We start from the raw sequence: 12925 nt of genomic DNA on the forward strand, positions 1-12925 counted from the left end.
GAACCAGACTGGTCCATTAGATGTTGATGGCTGCCATTTTCTCCAGAACCAGACTGGTCCAACAGGTTCTCCTGGATCTTTATGTCTTCAGAACCAAGCTGGTACATTAGTAGTTGATGGTTACTCTTTTCTTCAGAACCAGACTGGTCCATTAGATGTTGATGGCTGCCATTTTCTTCAGAACCAGACTGGTCCAACAGGGTCTCCTGGCTCACATTTTCTTCAGAACCAGACTGGTCCAACAGGTTCTCCTGGCTCACATTTTCTCCAGAACCAGACTGGTCCAACAGGTTCTCCTGGATCTTATTGTCTTCAGAACCAAACTGGCCCATTAGATTTAGAGGATTCCCATTTTCTTCAGAAACAGAATGATCCGACAGGTTCTCCTGGATCTTTATATCTTCAGAACCAGACTGGTCCATTAGAGGTTGATGGCTGCCATTTTCTTTAGAATCAGACTGATCCAACAGGTTATTTTGGATCTTACTGTCTTCAGAACCAGACAGGTCCAACAGGTTCTCCTGGCTCACATTTTCTCCAGAACCAGACTGGTCCAACAGTTTCTCCTGGCTCACATTTTCTCCAGAACCAGACTGGTCCAACAGGTTCTCCTGGCTCACATTCTCTCCAGAACCAGACTGGTACAACAGGTTCTCCTGGCTCACATTTTCTCCAGAACCAGACTGGTCCAACAGTTTCTCCTGGCTCACATTTTCTCCAGAACCAGACTGGTCCAACAGGTTCTCCTGGCTCACATTTTCTCCAGAACCAGACTGGTCCAACAGGTTCTCCTGGCTCACATTCTCTCCAGAACCAGACTGGTCCAACAGGTTCTCCTGGCTCACATTCTCTCCAGAACCAGACTGGTCCAACAGTTTCTCCTGGCTCACATTTTCTCCAGAACCAGACTGGTCCAACAGGTTCTCCTGGCTCACATTCTCTTCAGAACCAGACTGGTCCAACAGGTTCTCCTGGATCTCATTGTCTTCAGAACCAGATTGGTCCAACAGGTTCTCCTGGATCTCATTGTCTTCAGAACCAAACTGGCCCATTAGATTTAGAGGATTCCCATTTTCATCAGAACCAGAATGATCCGACAGGTTCTCCTGGATCTTTATGTCTTCAGAACCAGACTGGTCCATTAGAGGTTGCTGGCTTCCATTTTCTTCAGAACCAGACTGGTCCAACAGGTTATTTTGGATGTTATTGTCTTCACAACCAGACTGGTCCAACAGGTTCTCCTGGCTCACATTCTCTCCAGAACCAGACTGGTCCAACAGTTTCTCCTGGCTCACATTTTCTCCAGAACCAGACTGGTCCAACAGGTTCTCCTGGCTCACATTCTCTTCAGAACCAGACTGGTCCAACAGGTTCTCCTGGATCTCATTGTCTTCAGAACCAGATTGGTCCAACAGGTTCTCCTGGATCTCATTGTCTTCAGAACCAAACTGGCCCATTAGATTTAGAGGATTCCCATTTTCATCAGAACCAGAATGATCCGACAGGTTCTCCTGGATCTTTATGTCTTCAGAACCAGACTGGTCCATTAGATGTTGCTGGCTGCCATTTTCTCCAGAACCAGACTGGATCAACAGGTTCTTTTGAATTTTATTGTATTCAGAACTAGAGTGGTCCAACACATTCTGATTACTGTCTTGTTCTTCAGAATCAGACTGGTCCATTAGAGGTTTTCGGCTGCCATTTTCTCCAGAACCAGACTGGATCAACAGGTTCTTTTGAATCTCATTTTCTCCAGAACCAGACTGGTCCAACACATTCTGATTACTGTCTTGTTCTTCAGAACCAGACTGGTCCATTAGATGTTGCTGGCTGCCATTTTCTCCAGAACCAGACTGGATCAACAGGTTCTTTTGAATCTCATTGTCTTCAGAACTAGAGTGGTCCAACACATTCTGATTACTGTCTTGTTTTTCAGAACCAGACTGGTCCATTAGATGTTGATGGTTCTCATTTTCTTCAGAACCAGACTGGTCCATTAGATTCTGCTGGCTCCCATTTTCTTCAGAACCAGACTGGTCCATTAGATTCTGCTGGCTCCCATTTTCTTCAGAACCAGACTGGTCCATTAGATGTTGCTGGCTCCCATTTTCTCCAGAACCAGACTGGTCCAACAGGTTATTTTGGATGTTATTGTCTTCAGAACCAGGCTGGTCCATTAGATGTTGCTGGCTGCCATTTTCTCCAGAACCAGACTGGTCCAACAGGTTCTTCTGGGTCTTATTGTCTTCAAAACCAGACTGATCCTTTAGAGGTTGATGGTTCTCATTTTCCTCAGAATCAGACTCGTCAGTTAGATTCTGCTGGCTCCCATTTTCTTCAGAACCAGACTGGTCCACTAGATTCTGCTGGCTCCCATTTTCTTCAGAACCAGACTGATCCACATCCACCACATAAGATACCATGTTAAAGTTTTGGTCTGTGTTTGGATTTGCAAGGCTTTTTTTTGGATGACTTGGTTTCTTCTCATGTAGCGTCTCTCTGCTGTTGGTGTCAGTTGGTCGTCTTTGGTAGACTGGTTCTGTGCTCGGCCTTATGCCCTCTGTCAGCTGCATCTGCAGATCGCACAAAAGCAGATTATTAAGATGAAATAATTTAGCAGGCATATTCTCATTGACTGTAGTTTGTTACCTCATCAAAGTAATTAAATATCTTTTATTTGATGGCAAAATAAAACTTTATTTGTCAACATTTAGATTTTAAGAAAATACATCAAATAAACCCACATGAAATGACTCTGAATTGGATGCTGATATTCACCATCTTAGATTGAGAGGAACATGGGTGGTCATTCTGACTTTCCACCAGTCGGACATGCCGCTATTCCGACAAGGCTTTCCATATAAGAACATTTATCACTCAACAGGTGAGTCTCTTCCCTCTGTTCATGCATGCATTAACATGTTTTACAAGATTTAAAACTAAAAACTAGTAAAATAATAATAATACGTTTGGGGTAGCCTAATATATGAAATTGGTTTTATTTGCAGCACCGGGACGTCCGACACAGGTGAGTTGTCATTGACGTCTGATCATAACCTAACCGTTTTAGAGGAGGACAGGGGAGGAGATCGCTTGTCAGTGGTAGTGATAGTGATGTTATAATCAGACTCTAGTTCACGGTTCAGTTGTCCTGACCTGTAGTCCCCAGAGAATAGTAGTTTGGTTCATTTGGGTAGGAGATGTTAGCAAGGAGCTACAACCAATGACAGCGCAAAAAGTGGAGATAAGTGACAAAAGGTCACGTTTAAGCCTTGAAAATAAAATTAAATTACAATACCTTGATGGAGAGCACTGTGAAAAAGTGCAATCTACACAGGTAACTGAGCAGAGTTTAAATATTCATGAAAACATATATAAGGAATATTTAAGTATGTCCTTTGATTGTATTTGACACATTCCCCAAGTCTAAAAAAGTCACTTCTGTAAAAATAAAAATCACTTGACTCACCTGCATTTCGGACTCAGCCCTCATCAGCTCCTGAGCCTTCTGGACCCGGCCTTCGATGTACTGGTGCTCCTCCTGGTTCTCAGGGGCCTCATCGTGGTTGACGTCCAGGGAGAACATGAGGTCATGATCCGAAATCCCAAACATGTCGAGAGCGTGAAGGTGGGCGATGTGCTGGTCCAGTTCTGGGTCAGTCCGCCGGTGTCTGGAGTGCAGAGCTTGCAGTTGCAGCTGTGTGGAAGAGGACCTCGTGTCCTCCAGAGTAAAAAGCTCCTTCAGCTCCTGTCTGCTGAAGTAGCGGAACGGGTTCTTCTTGTCCCCGGTGTTCTGTCTGATGAGGGAGTCTTTGAAAACCTGCCGCCTGTAGATCTTTTCCTCCACCGTGCCGCAGGTGATCAGCCGGTAGATGACGACGTTTTCGGTCTGCCCGATGCGGTATGCCCTGTCGACAGCCTGGGCATCTGTCGCTGGATTCCAGCTGGGATCGTAGATGACGACTCGGTTGGCTGCCGTCAAGGTGATGCCGACTCCCCCAACCTGAGTGGTGAGGAGGAAGACCGAGTAACGTTTGTCCTTCTGAAACAGAGAGATGAGCCTCTGTCTCTCTGTATTCTGGGTTATCGCACCATCCAGCCTCAATACTTTAAAGCCTCTGTTGCCAAGGATACGTTCAAGGATGTCGAGAACCTTCCTGTAATGAGCAAAGACAAGCGTGCGGTGACCTTCTTCTCGGAGCCTTTCCAGGAGTGCCAGCAGAAAGACGAGTTTCCCGGACTCTGATATCAAGACATTGTCAGGAACATCAGAAATGTTTTGAGTGTCAGTCTTGCTGTTGTCACCCTTTGAGCCTTCTGCTGCATTTTCCTTTGAGCCAAGCTTTACTGCAGCGCCAGCAGAAAAGAGTCTCGGGTGATCACACAGCTTTTTCAGGATGGTTAATTCAGTAAGAGGTGACCTGGTTGTCATTAGCAGCTCCTTGATGTGGTCCAAGCCAATGAACTGCCGGTAAATGTCCTCCTGAATGGCGCTCAAATAAGTCCAGACAATCAGGTCATTCTTTCTGGTCAGTTTGGGCATAACTGCTCCAGAGACGGCCCGACCACTCTGAACTCGACTGTCCTGATGGTCCGAGTGCTCCTCTTTGGCGTTCATCTTGTTTTTCTCCACTTCTGATTTTGTCCTTCGGAGGAAGTAGGGCTTTATTAACGCCATGAGGTTTTCGGACATCCGGGACCCGAGAGCCTTTTCTCCTGGGGTGGCGTCCTTCTCCCTGGCTCGGGTGATGGGGTTCTCATACTCTGTTTTGAAAGTCTTTGCTGTCCCCAATAGAGCACCTTGACAGGCAAAGTTAAAGAGAGTCCACATTTCCCTCAGGTTGTTTTGGACCGGAGTTCCTGTCAGAAGAATTCTGTTCTTTGAAGGGATGGCGTAAGCACTTTTGGCTGTTTTGGTAGCTATGTTTTTTATTTTGTGCGCCTCATCCAGGATCACATAGTCCCAACAGAATTCCCTTCCCTGGTACGAGGACAGCTGCTGCCAGTTGTGTATCAGCATGTGGTAAGTTGTTATGATGACGCCCCCTCTTCTCTGAACTTTCCTCAAACTCCTGGTCCTCTCTACTTTACTGGCGCCGTGAAACTCCTTGACCCTCATGCCAGGAGTCCATTTGGCAAACTCCTTGATCCAGTTTGTGATGAGGGATGTCGGCATGACGAGCAGCGCGTGTTTTATCAGCTCATTGTCGTACATGCCTGAGAGGAACGATATAATCTGGATGGTTTTACCGAGCCCCATGTCGTCGGCTAGAATCCCGCCTTCACGATCATCTCTGTAGAGACCGTACAGGAAGGAGACTCCATCTTGCTGATAGTCGTACAGTTTGTCATAAAGTTTTTTTGACATCGTTAAACCACTGTTATTCACATTGACAACCTCTGTCTTCTCTATCCTGTTCTGTGGATTGGGAGTCTGGGGAAAGTTGTGAGCCAGCTTGAGTAGCTCCGGTGGTTTCTGAATGTTCCCTTCTTTGGCAACATCCTTTACATCTGAAATTACTCTAAAAGAAGACAAAACAAAAAAGAAAGAATGTGGGTATTCCTGTAATCCAGAGAAGAGTTATAATGGTTGAACCTAATCTAGGTAAATCTAACCTGTTTCCTATTCACATGAACCCTAATTCGGTTGTTATATATTTGTTTCTGTTTCTGTATTTATCAGACGCTTTTATCCAAAGCGACTTACAAATGAAGATATAACAGCTTTATAAAAAGCTAACAATAAGCTACATAGAAGGAACCCAGGAGTCCGACTCTGTCAGAGGGGACAGAGTAGAGATAGGGTGCAGGCATAGAAGGAAGTGCAGAAAGATAAAGTGCAGAGATAGAGGGGGTAGGGAAGTACAAGGTAAGTGCTGGGATAGGAGATGCTCTCTGAAGAGCTGGGTTTTCAGGAGCTTCTTGAAGATAGACAGGGACGCCCCTGTTCTGGTAGCCCTCGGTAGGTCATTCCACCATCGTGGGACGACACATGAACAGAGTTTGGATTGTCTTAGGCGTGGTGTAGGAGCTGCTAGACGACAATCCTGGGACCAACGGAGGGACCCAGTTGGGACATAAGCCTAAGGACATATAGCATTCAAGTAGATGGAGCCGTTCCATTAAGCTCTTTGTAGCTAACATCAGGGACTTGAACCTGATGCGGGCGGCTAAGGGCAGCCAGAGGAGCTCAATGAACAGAGGGGGGACGTGTTCTTTTAGGCTGATCCAAGACCAGACGCACCGCCGCGTTCTGGACCATCTGCAGAGGTTTCACAGGCTGGAGACCAGTTAGGAAACCAGTTAGGAGACCAGTTAGGAAACCAGTTAGGAAACCAGTTAGGAGACCAGTTAGGAAACCAGTTAGGAAACCAGTTAGGAAACCAGTTAGGAGACCAGTTAGGAAACCAGTTAGGAAACCAGTTAGGAGACCAGTTAGGAGACCAGTTAGGAGAGCGTTGCAGGAGTCAAGGCGGGAGATGACCATGGCCTGCAGCAGGAGCTGGGGGGCATGTTGGGTCAGGTATGGTCTGATCTTTCTTATGTTTAGTAATGCAAAGCGGCACGAACGAGCAACCGAGGTAACGTGATCTTTGAAGGTTAGTTGGTCATCAATCATGACACCCAGGTTTCCAGCAACCTTTGATGGAGCCAGAGATAGGGATTCAGTTTGTATGCAGATGCTGTGGTGTATGGTTGGTTTGGAGAGTATCATTAAGCCAGGGGTGAGACTGGGAGGATCGGGAGGGTTTGGTGGATAGAGGACACAGACTATCCAGAGATAAGCTCAGAGTAGAGCAAAGGGACTCCGTTGCATCATTAACCTGAAGGGAGGAGAATGTGCTGGAGGCTGGAAGAGCGGAGGCAACAATGGAGGAGAAGCGGGTGGGCGACAGGTTGCAGAGGAAGGAAACCAGAGGGGTAGAAGCAGATGGTCTTCTCGGGAGACTCACTCTGAACTGAATGAAATAGTGGTCAGAGAACTGCAGAGGTGTGACAGATAGGGCCTCTGTGGCACAGTTTCTATAGAAAACGAGATCGAGCACTTTGCCAGCTTTATGGGTCGGAGGACTGCTGAGCAGTTGTAGCTCAAACGAGTGCATTAGTGTCAGAAAATCAGAAGAGTTAGGACTGTCCAGGTGGATGTTCATGTCACCAAGGACCATTATGGGACAGTCATGCTCCGGGATAGAAGAGAGCAAGGTGTCGGGTTAATTTAGAAAGTCACCGAGTTGTCCTGGTGGGCAATATACGACAACCATATGGGTTTTGACCGGTGCAGTTACCAAGATGGCGTGGTATTCAAAGGTATTGTATTTAGCTTCAGGTAGCAGTTGGTTGTATTTCCATTTGTTGGAAATGAGCCTGTTCCACCACCTCTCCCAGATGTGCGAGAGGTGTGGGAGAATGAGTGGTTGGTTGAAAGTGCAGCCGGGGTAGCTGTGTTTTCAGGCTTAATCCAGGTTTCAGTGAGAGCCAGGATGTCAAGAGACAGGTGATTAGCATAAGCCATAAGGAAATCTGCTTAGTTTACCGCCGATTGGCAATTCCACAACCCCACAGACAAGGGTGTGTCACAGAGTGAAGTGGGCTTTAGAGAGCGGAGGTTGGTAAGGTTGCGGTGGCGTTTGGTTGTGTGAAACCTTCTGTGCGAGCCGGAGACAACAGGAATGGGTTTGAGGCACATTTTAAAGCAGGTGGTGAGGCCAGAGCGACATGGATGAGGCAAGTAGGACAGGTTTGCCTTGTTCAGTGGCCTTGTTCGGTGGACATGCTAGTCTTCACCCGAGAATGTCTTCACCCGAGAATGTCTTTACCCGAGAATGTCTTCACCCGAGAATGTCTTCACCCGAGAATGTCTTCACCCGAGAATGTCTTTACCCGAGAATGTCTTCGCCCGAGAATGTCTTCACCCGAGAATGTCTTCACCCGAGAATGTCTTCACCCGAGAATGTCTTTACCCGAGAATGTCTTTACCCGAGAATGTCTTCACCCGAGAATGTCTTTACCCGAGAATGTCTTCACCCGAGAATGTCTTTACCCGAGAATGTCTTCACCCGAGAATGTCTTCACCCGAGAATGTCTTTACCCGAGAATGTCTTCACCCGAGAATGTCTTCACCCGAGAATGTCTTTACCCGAGAATGTCTTTACCCGAGAATGTCTTCACCCGAGAATGTCTTTACCCGAGAATGTCTTCACCCGAGAATGTCTTCACCCGAGAATGTCTTCACCCGAGAATGTCTTTACCCGAGAATGTCTTTACCCGAGAATGTCTTCACCCGAGAATGTCTTCACCCGAGAATGTCTTTACCCGAGAATGTCTTCACCCGAGAATGTCTTCACCCGAGAATGTCTTCACCCGAGAATGTCTTCACCCGAGAATGTCTTCACCCGAGAATGTCTGACGCTTCAGGCGCCACCCCTTACTTTATGTTGTGCACAGCCGTTCATGTGTTGGCTAATTGCACTCGGCTGAGACCGCCCACCGAGAGGAGTTTTCAGAGAGGAGAGTGACCGCCCGTTCACAGCTCCTGAATACTCTGATTGATTTGCGATGGCCCAACCGAGGCTACGAGGCAACAGGTTTCACCCACAGATGGGTTTTGATCACTTTCTCACAACAGATATTGAATTAGGCAAGAAGCTTAGAAAAAACGTACACTAGCAGACACACAGTACTTTCCGTGCAGTTTGGTTGATTAAACTAAGTGAGAACAGAAGTCATCTCTCTCTGCACCAGCGGTTCAATGACTGTATAATTAGATTTCTCTGTTATGTTTTTGTTGCTTCAGTGATCATGTTTAATTTGATGTTGGCTTATTTTGAAGAAATTTGCATGATTTTACAATCCTTTTAGTCTCAATAGCATCGCTTCTTTATAAATTTTCTCCAGCCCATCAGTTTTCGTACAGTTGGCTTAAGGTCATTTTAATTTAACTTTTTCGCGGCATTTTAACAAGTAGAATTATAGGCGCCAATAAGTTCTATTATGACATGTTTTTGTCTTTCACACTAATCATTCACATTCTTAATTATAACAGGAATAACAAGCAGATTACATTTTTTTATTTTATTTTAGCTAATTGGGGATTTCATTTTTACCTACGAGCTACCACTTTAATGATGATATTACATCAGAAATTAAGCATTAAAGCATAGAATTAACTGTGATACAATCAACAGGATATAATCAAACTCATACAAAATAATCAAATACATTTGTCTTGTTTATTATTTTATTGCTTGTTTCTTTGTTTTTGTGTTAATTCATTCTGTGGGTGTCTGTTTTATATGCTTGTCAAGTTTTATAGCTTTTTTAAAGTCTGTTGAGCTTTTGCATGTAAATTAACTTTATATTTATTACTTCCTGTGACTCACCTGTACCTTGTTGCACTCCCATTCAGGGACAGATCTTTGTCTCTTTTCTTTGGCAGGCCTTTGCTGCTTCTTGCTCACTTTTATCCGTTTTAACTGCCACTGCAGGGTTTTTGACAGTTGAATAGATAATATCTGTTTCACCTGTCTGCTTCCAACCTATCAGCCTGTGCTTCGCCTTAAAGGGGAACTCCGGTATTTTTAAACCTGAACCTTATTTCTGGCATGAAATACCTTCATCTGCTCACTGGGAACAGTTTTGGTGAAAGTCGGCGTCCTTCAGAAGATATTTAGATAACTGGAGATCCATATAACGGAGTGAACGGGGCTTAGAGGATGCAGCCTCTAAATAAGGCATTATCTGTCTTTATTTCACCAATACTTTAAGAAGAATGAATTAATGAACGTGTGCTATAGCTCTGTTAGCTCATAGCTGCTGTTATGTGGCTACTTGCAGCTAAAGGAGAGCTAACGGAGGGATTTCTACACAGGCACTCTACTGGGACCCCTTCATCCACACGCCCCCCTGCAGCACAGTTTATTCACTCCGGTAAGAACGTCCATCTTATTCAAAGTCATCGTCCACATTGTCTAAATCTGATAAATATCCTGCCATGTTGCACAAAACTATCAGCAGCAAACTCTGTGTGAAGTTAGCCGACTGTCACAGAGCACGGAGTGAATAAACTGTGCTGCAGGGGGGCGTGTGGATGAAGTGGTAACATTTTTTTGCATTAAAATTAAATCAAAATGAATGAAAATTCATTTTATACAAAATTTGAAATGTTCTTAACACAAATAATGTTTGAATGTGTCAAATACCTTTTGTATTTTTCCATCTTGTCCTTTGCACTGACGGATAAAAACCTGCCGGACAAAGTCAAGGTTAGAAACACACAAACGTTTTCCTTTAGGGAAAAATGCCAGTTAATCCGGCAAAATGAATAAAAATGGACTGAGGAACGATTGCAGAGGTTAATCCTGAAGTTTCCAGTTAAAACGTGATTCTTATCGTTAGAAATCACCCCACATTCAGCATGAATCCGTTCCAGATTCTTCATTCTGTCACAGCTCAATCTGAAATTTAACCTCTAACTTATGTCAGATTTTGTAATATTTAAGTCTGAAACTTAACTGACAATATAACAAAGAAGCTGCTGTGGTCCTCGAGGCTGGAAGAACAACAGACTAACCACAGTTATATGACCACGTGCACGTTTTGTTGCTTTAAGTCTTCCTCATGAAACGTCTGAATAACTCGTAAAGTTTCAGCAGAATCTATTTGACTTACTTTGCCAGCTTCTCTGAAATTCCAGCACCTTTACGGGTATCCGATGATGTTTACTGCAACATCTCTGAATCACTCTGAATCACTCTGAATCACTCTGAATCACTCCCAAAGGATCCACGGCTTGACGAGTTGGTTTCCCAGGATTTTAATCCAGCGTTCATCAAATTAGAGAGCAGAGCTGAAAGAAGGCGGAAACAACAAGACAAAGACAGTACCGGATAATTATCGTGTTGAATTGAATCGTGTTGGAAAGTCCCTGAAGTTTTGAGTTGAAAACGAAAGCAACGACTTCCATAAATTCAGCCTCCTCTGTTTTAAACTCCCGGCTTCCTTCACTTTTCCACAGATCCTTTATGCTGCTCCTGGTTCCTTGTTTCCTTTTCGGTGATTGAAATGAATGAAACCAGAGAGCAAGAAAACCGTCTTTAGAGCTAATAAAGAAGAAAAAGGGAGTCTGCAGATCGTTTATTGAGATGAGTCACTGTGGTTCAGGTGTTTCAAAAGGCTTCGACAGACTTTCTCTGTTGAAACAGGTTTCATCAGGTTTTTAACGGTTTACAGAGCGCCGTCTGCAGCTGAATCAGCATCAAACAAACAGGCAGGAAATGAGCAAATTAGCTCTGACACGAGACAGCAAAACCCACAACCTCTTATACATCAAACCTCGATGCCCAGAACGCACACAAAGACAGATTTCAAACTGTCTGATTTATTACTCAATGAGATGAGTGTGAAGGCCTTTCTTCAGTCAAACGGCGAATTAACAGCATCGACATGACCATTTACCAGGTGAAATCAGTCGAGAACAGCTCCTCATTTACAACGATGACCTGGCAACAGAAAAGAAAAACAGATAAAAAGAAACATGAATCCAAAACACGCTGCCAATGATGAAGAGACAAAGAATAACTACTAGAATATATGCAGACAGAGCAGATGGGGATGTTGTAGTTTCTCTTTAAACATGTGGAGCGATGGGAAACCTGGAAGTTTAAGGGAGTTTTGAGGGAAGTTCCAATCGCTTTCTGCAGCAAAACGAAAGTAATTTCTGTCAGTTCTGTTTGAACAGAATCACCGGACCTCAGGTGGGAGTTATTACAGGAAAGCTGCAAGAGGTTGGAGATGTTTCTGTTTGGAAAATGAAGGAGAATACTGTCTGAAATCGAGAAACAAAGGACCGTTAACCATGTTGCAACACGGGAGCATCTGCACACTGAGGCTGTGATGCAAATGTTCAGAGAGTTCTTTATACGAGCTTTTATCAGGTAAACAGACGGAGGCTTGCATTGTGTTTGACCTTCTGCCCCTCGGGGAGCACAGCAGCAGAAGCACATAGCAGGTTGTGACTGTTAACTATTAGCAGAGGGCATTTTATGTGTGTTTGAGTGTTTGTTTTTTATTAAAGTCTACACATAGACATAATGTTAACACCTAATATGTTGTATAAAGTGAGAAAACTACGCTAACAAGAAGCTTCCAGAACATTGTTGTTGTTGAACAGCTTAAAATGAGACTGTGAGACACGGAGTGAAATGGGCTCGTTGCACTATGAATCTAAAAGGAAAACAGACTCCCAGGCTCACCTGTTATTCCCGTGGAACTGTCCGGTACTTTCCATTTAGGTGCTTGTTGTTTGTCTGTCATCACTTCAGACATCAAACCTCAACCTCAGTGCGTTTAATGAGCGCCATCGGGTCGGATTAATGGATAAATTACAACAAAACTGAGTTATTCAGCTCATGGAGACGCCTTAGTCTTTTTTTAATCTAATTTTAAGGTTTAATACGTTAAGCGGAACAATCCGACGTTGACTTCATTCAGTTTTTAGTCGCCACATTTAGATGTTTTCAACACAATCATCTTAGTGTGTCTAAAATTAGTGGCCTTAAATTTAACTCGAACTTCTGCCTCTAAGCTTTTCACAGCAACCAGACGCGTTTCCGAACTGAAAAATATCCACCGATCAATATTTTTCAGAGGAGTTTTGGTTAATCTGAAGGCTGAACGCTTTAAGAGCCAGTAGCTGTGTTTCTAACTGAAACGAAGCTTTAAAAATGAGTTTATTAGCTGAAATTATTGTTTAATTATGCACTTCTACCATCTTTGTCCTCCAGAACATGTTGTCTGATGTAAAGTGTTTCTTTGACAAACAAACTTTACTACATATGATGTGATAAAAGAAGAAGAAAAAGAGCTTCTAAGAGGACAGGAAAGAGGGGACAACAAGCAGCGTAACACCAGGCCAGAGATACCTGCT

This window comes from Leuresthes tenuis, unplaced genomic scaffold (genome assembly GCF_036924035.1).
Source record: "Leuresthes tenuis unplaced genomic scaffold, fLeuTen1.0.hap1 SCAF_6, whole genome shotgun sequence".
Taxonomy (NCBI): Eukaryota; Metazoa; Chordata; class Actinopteri; order Atheriniformes; family Atherinopsidae; genus Leuresthes; species Leuresthes tenuis.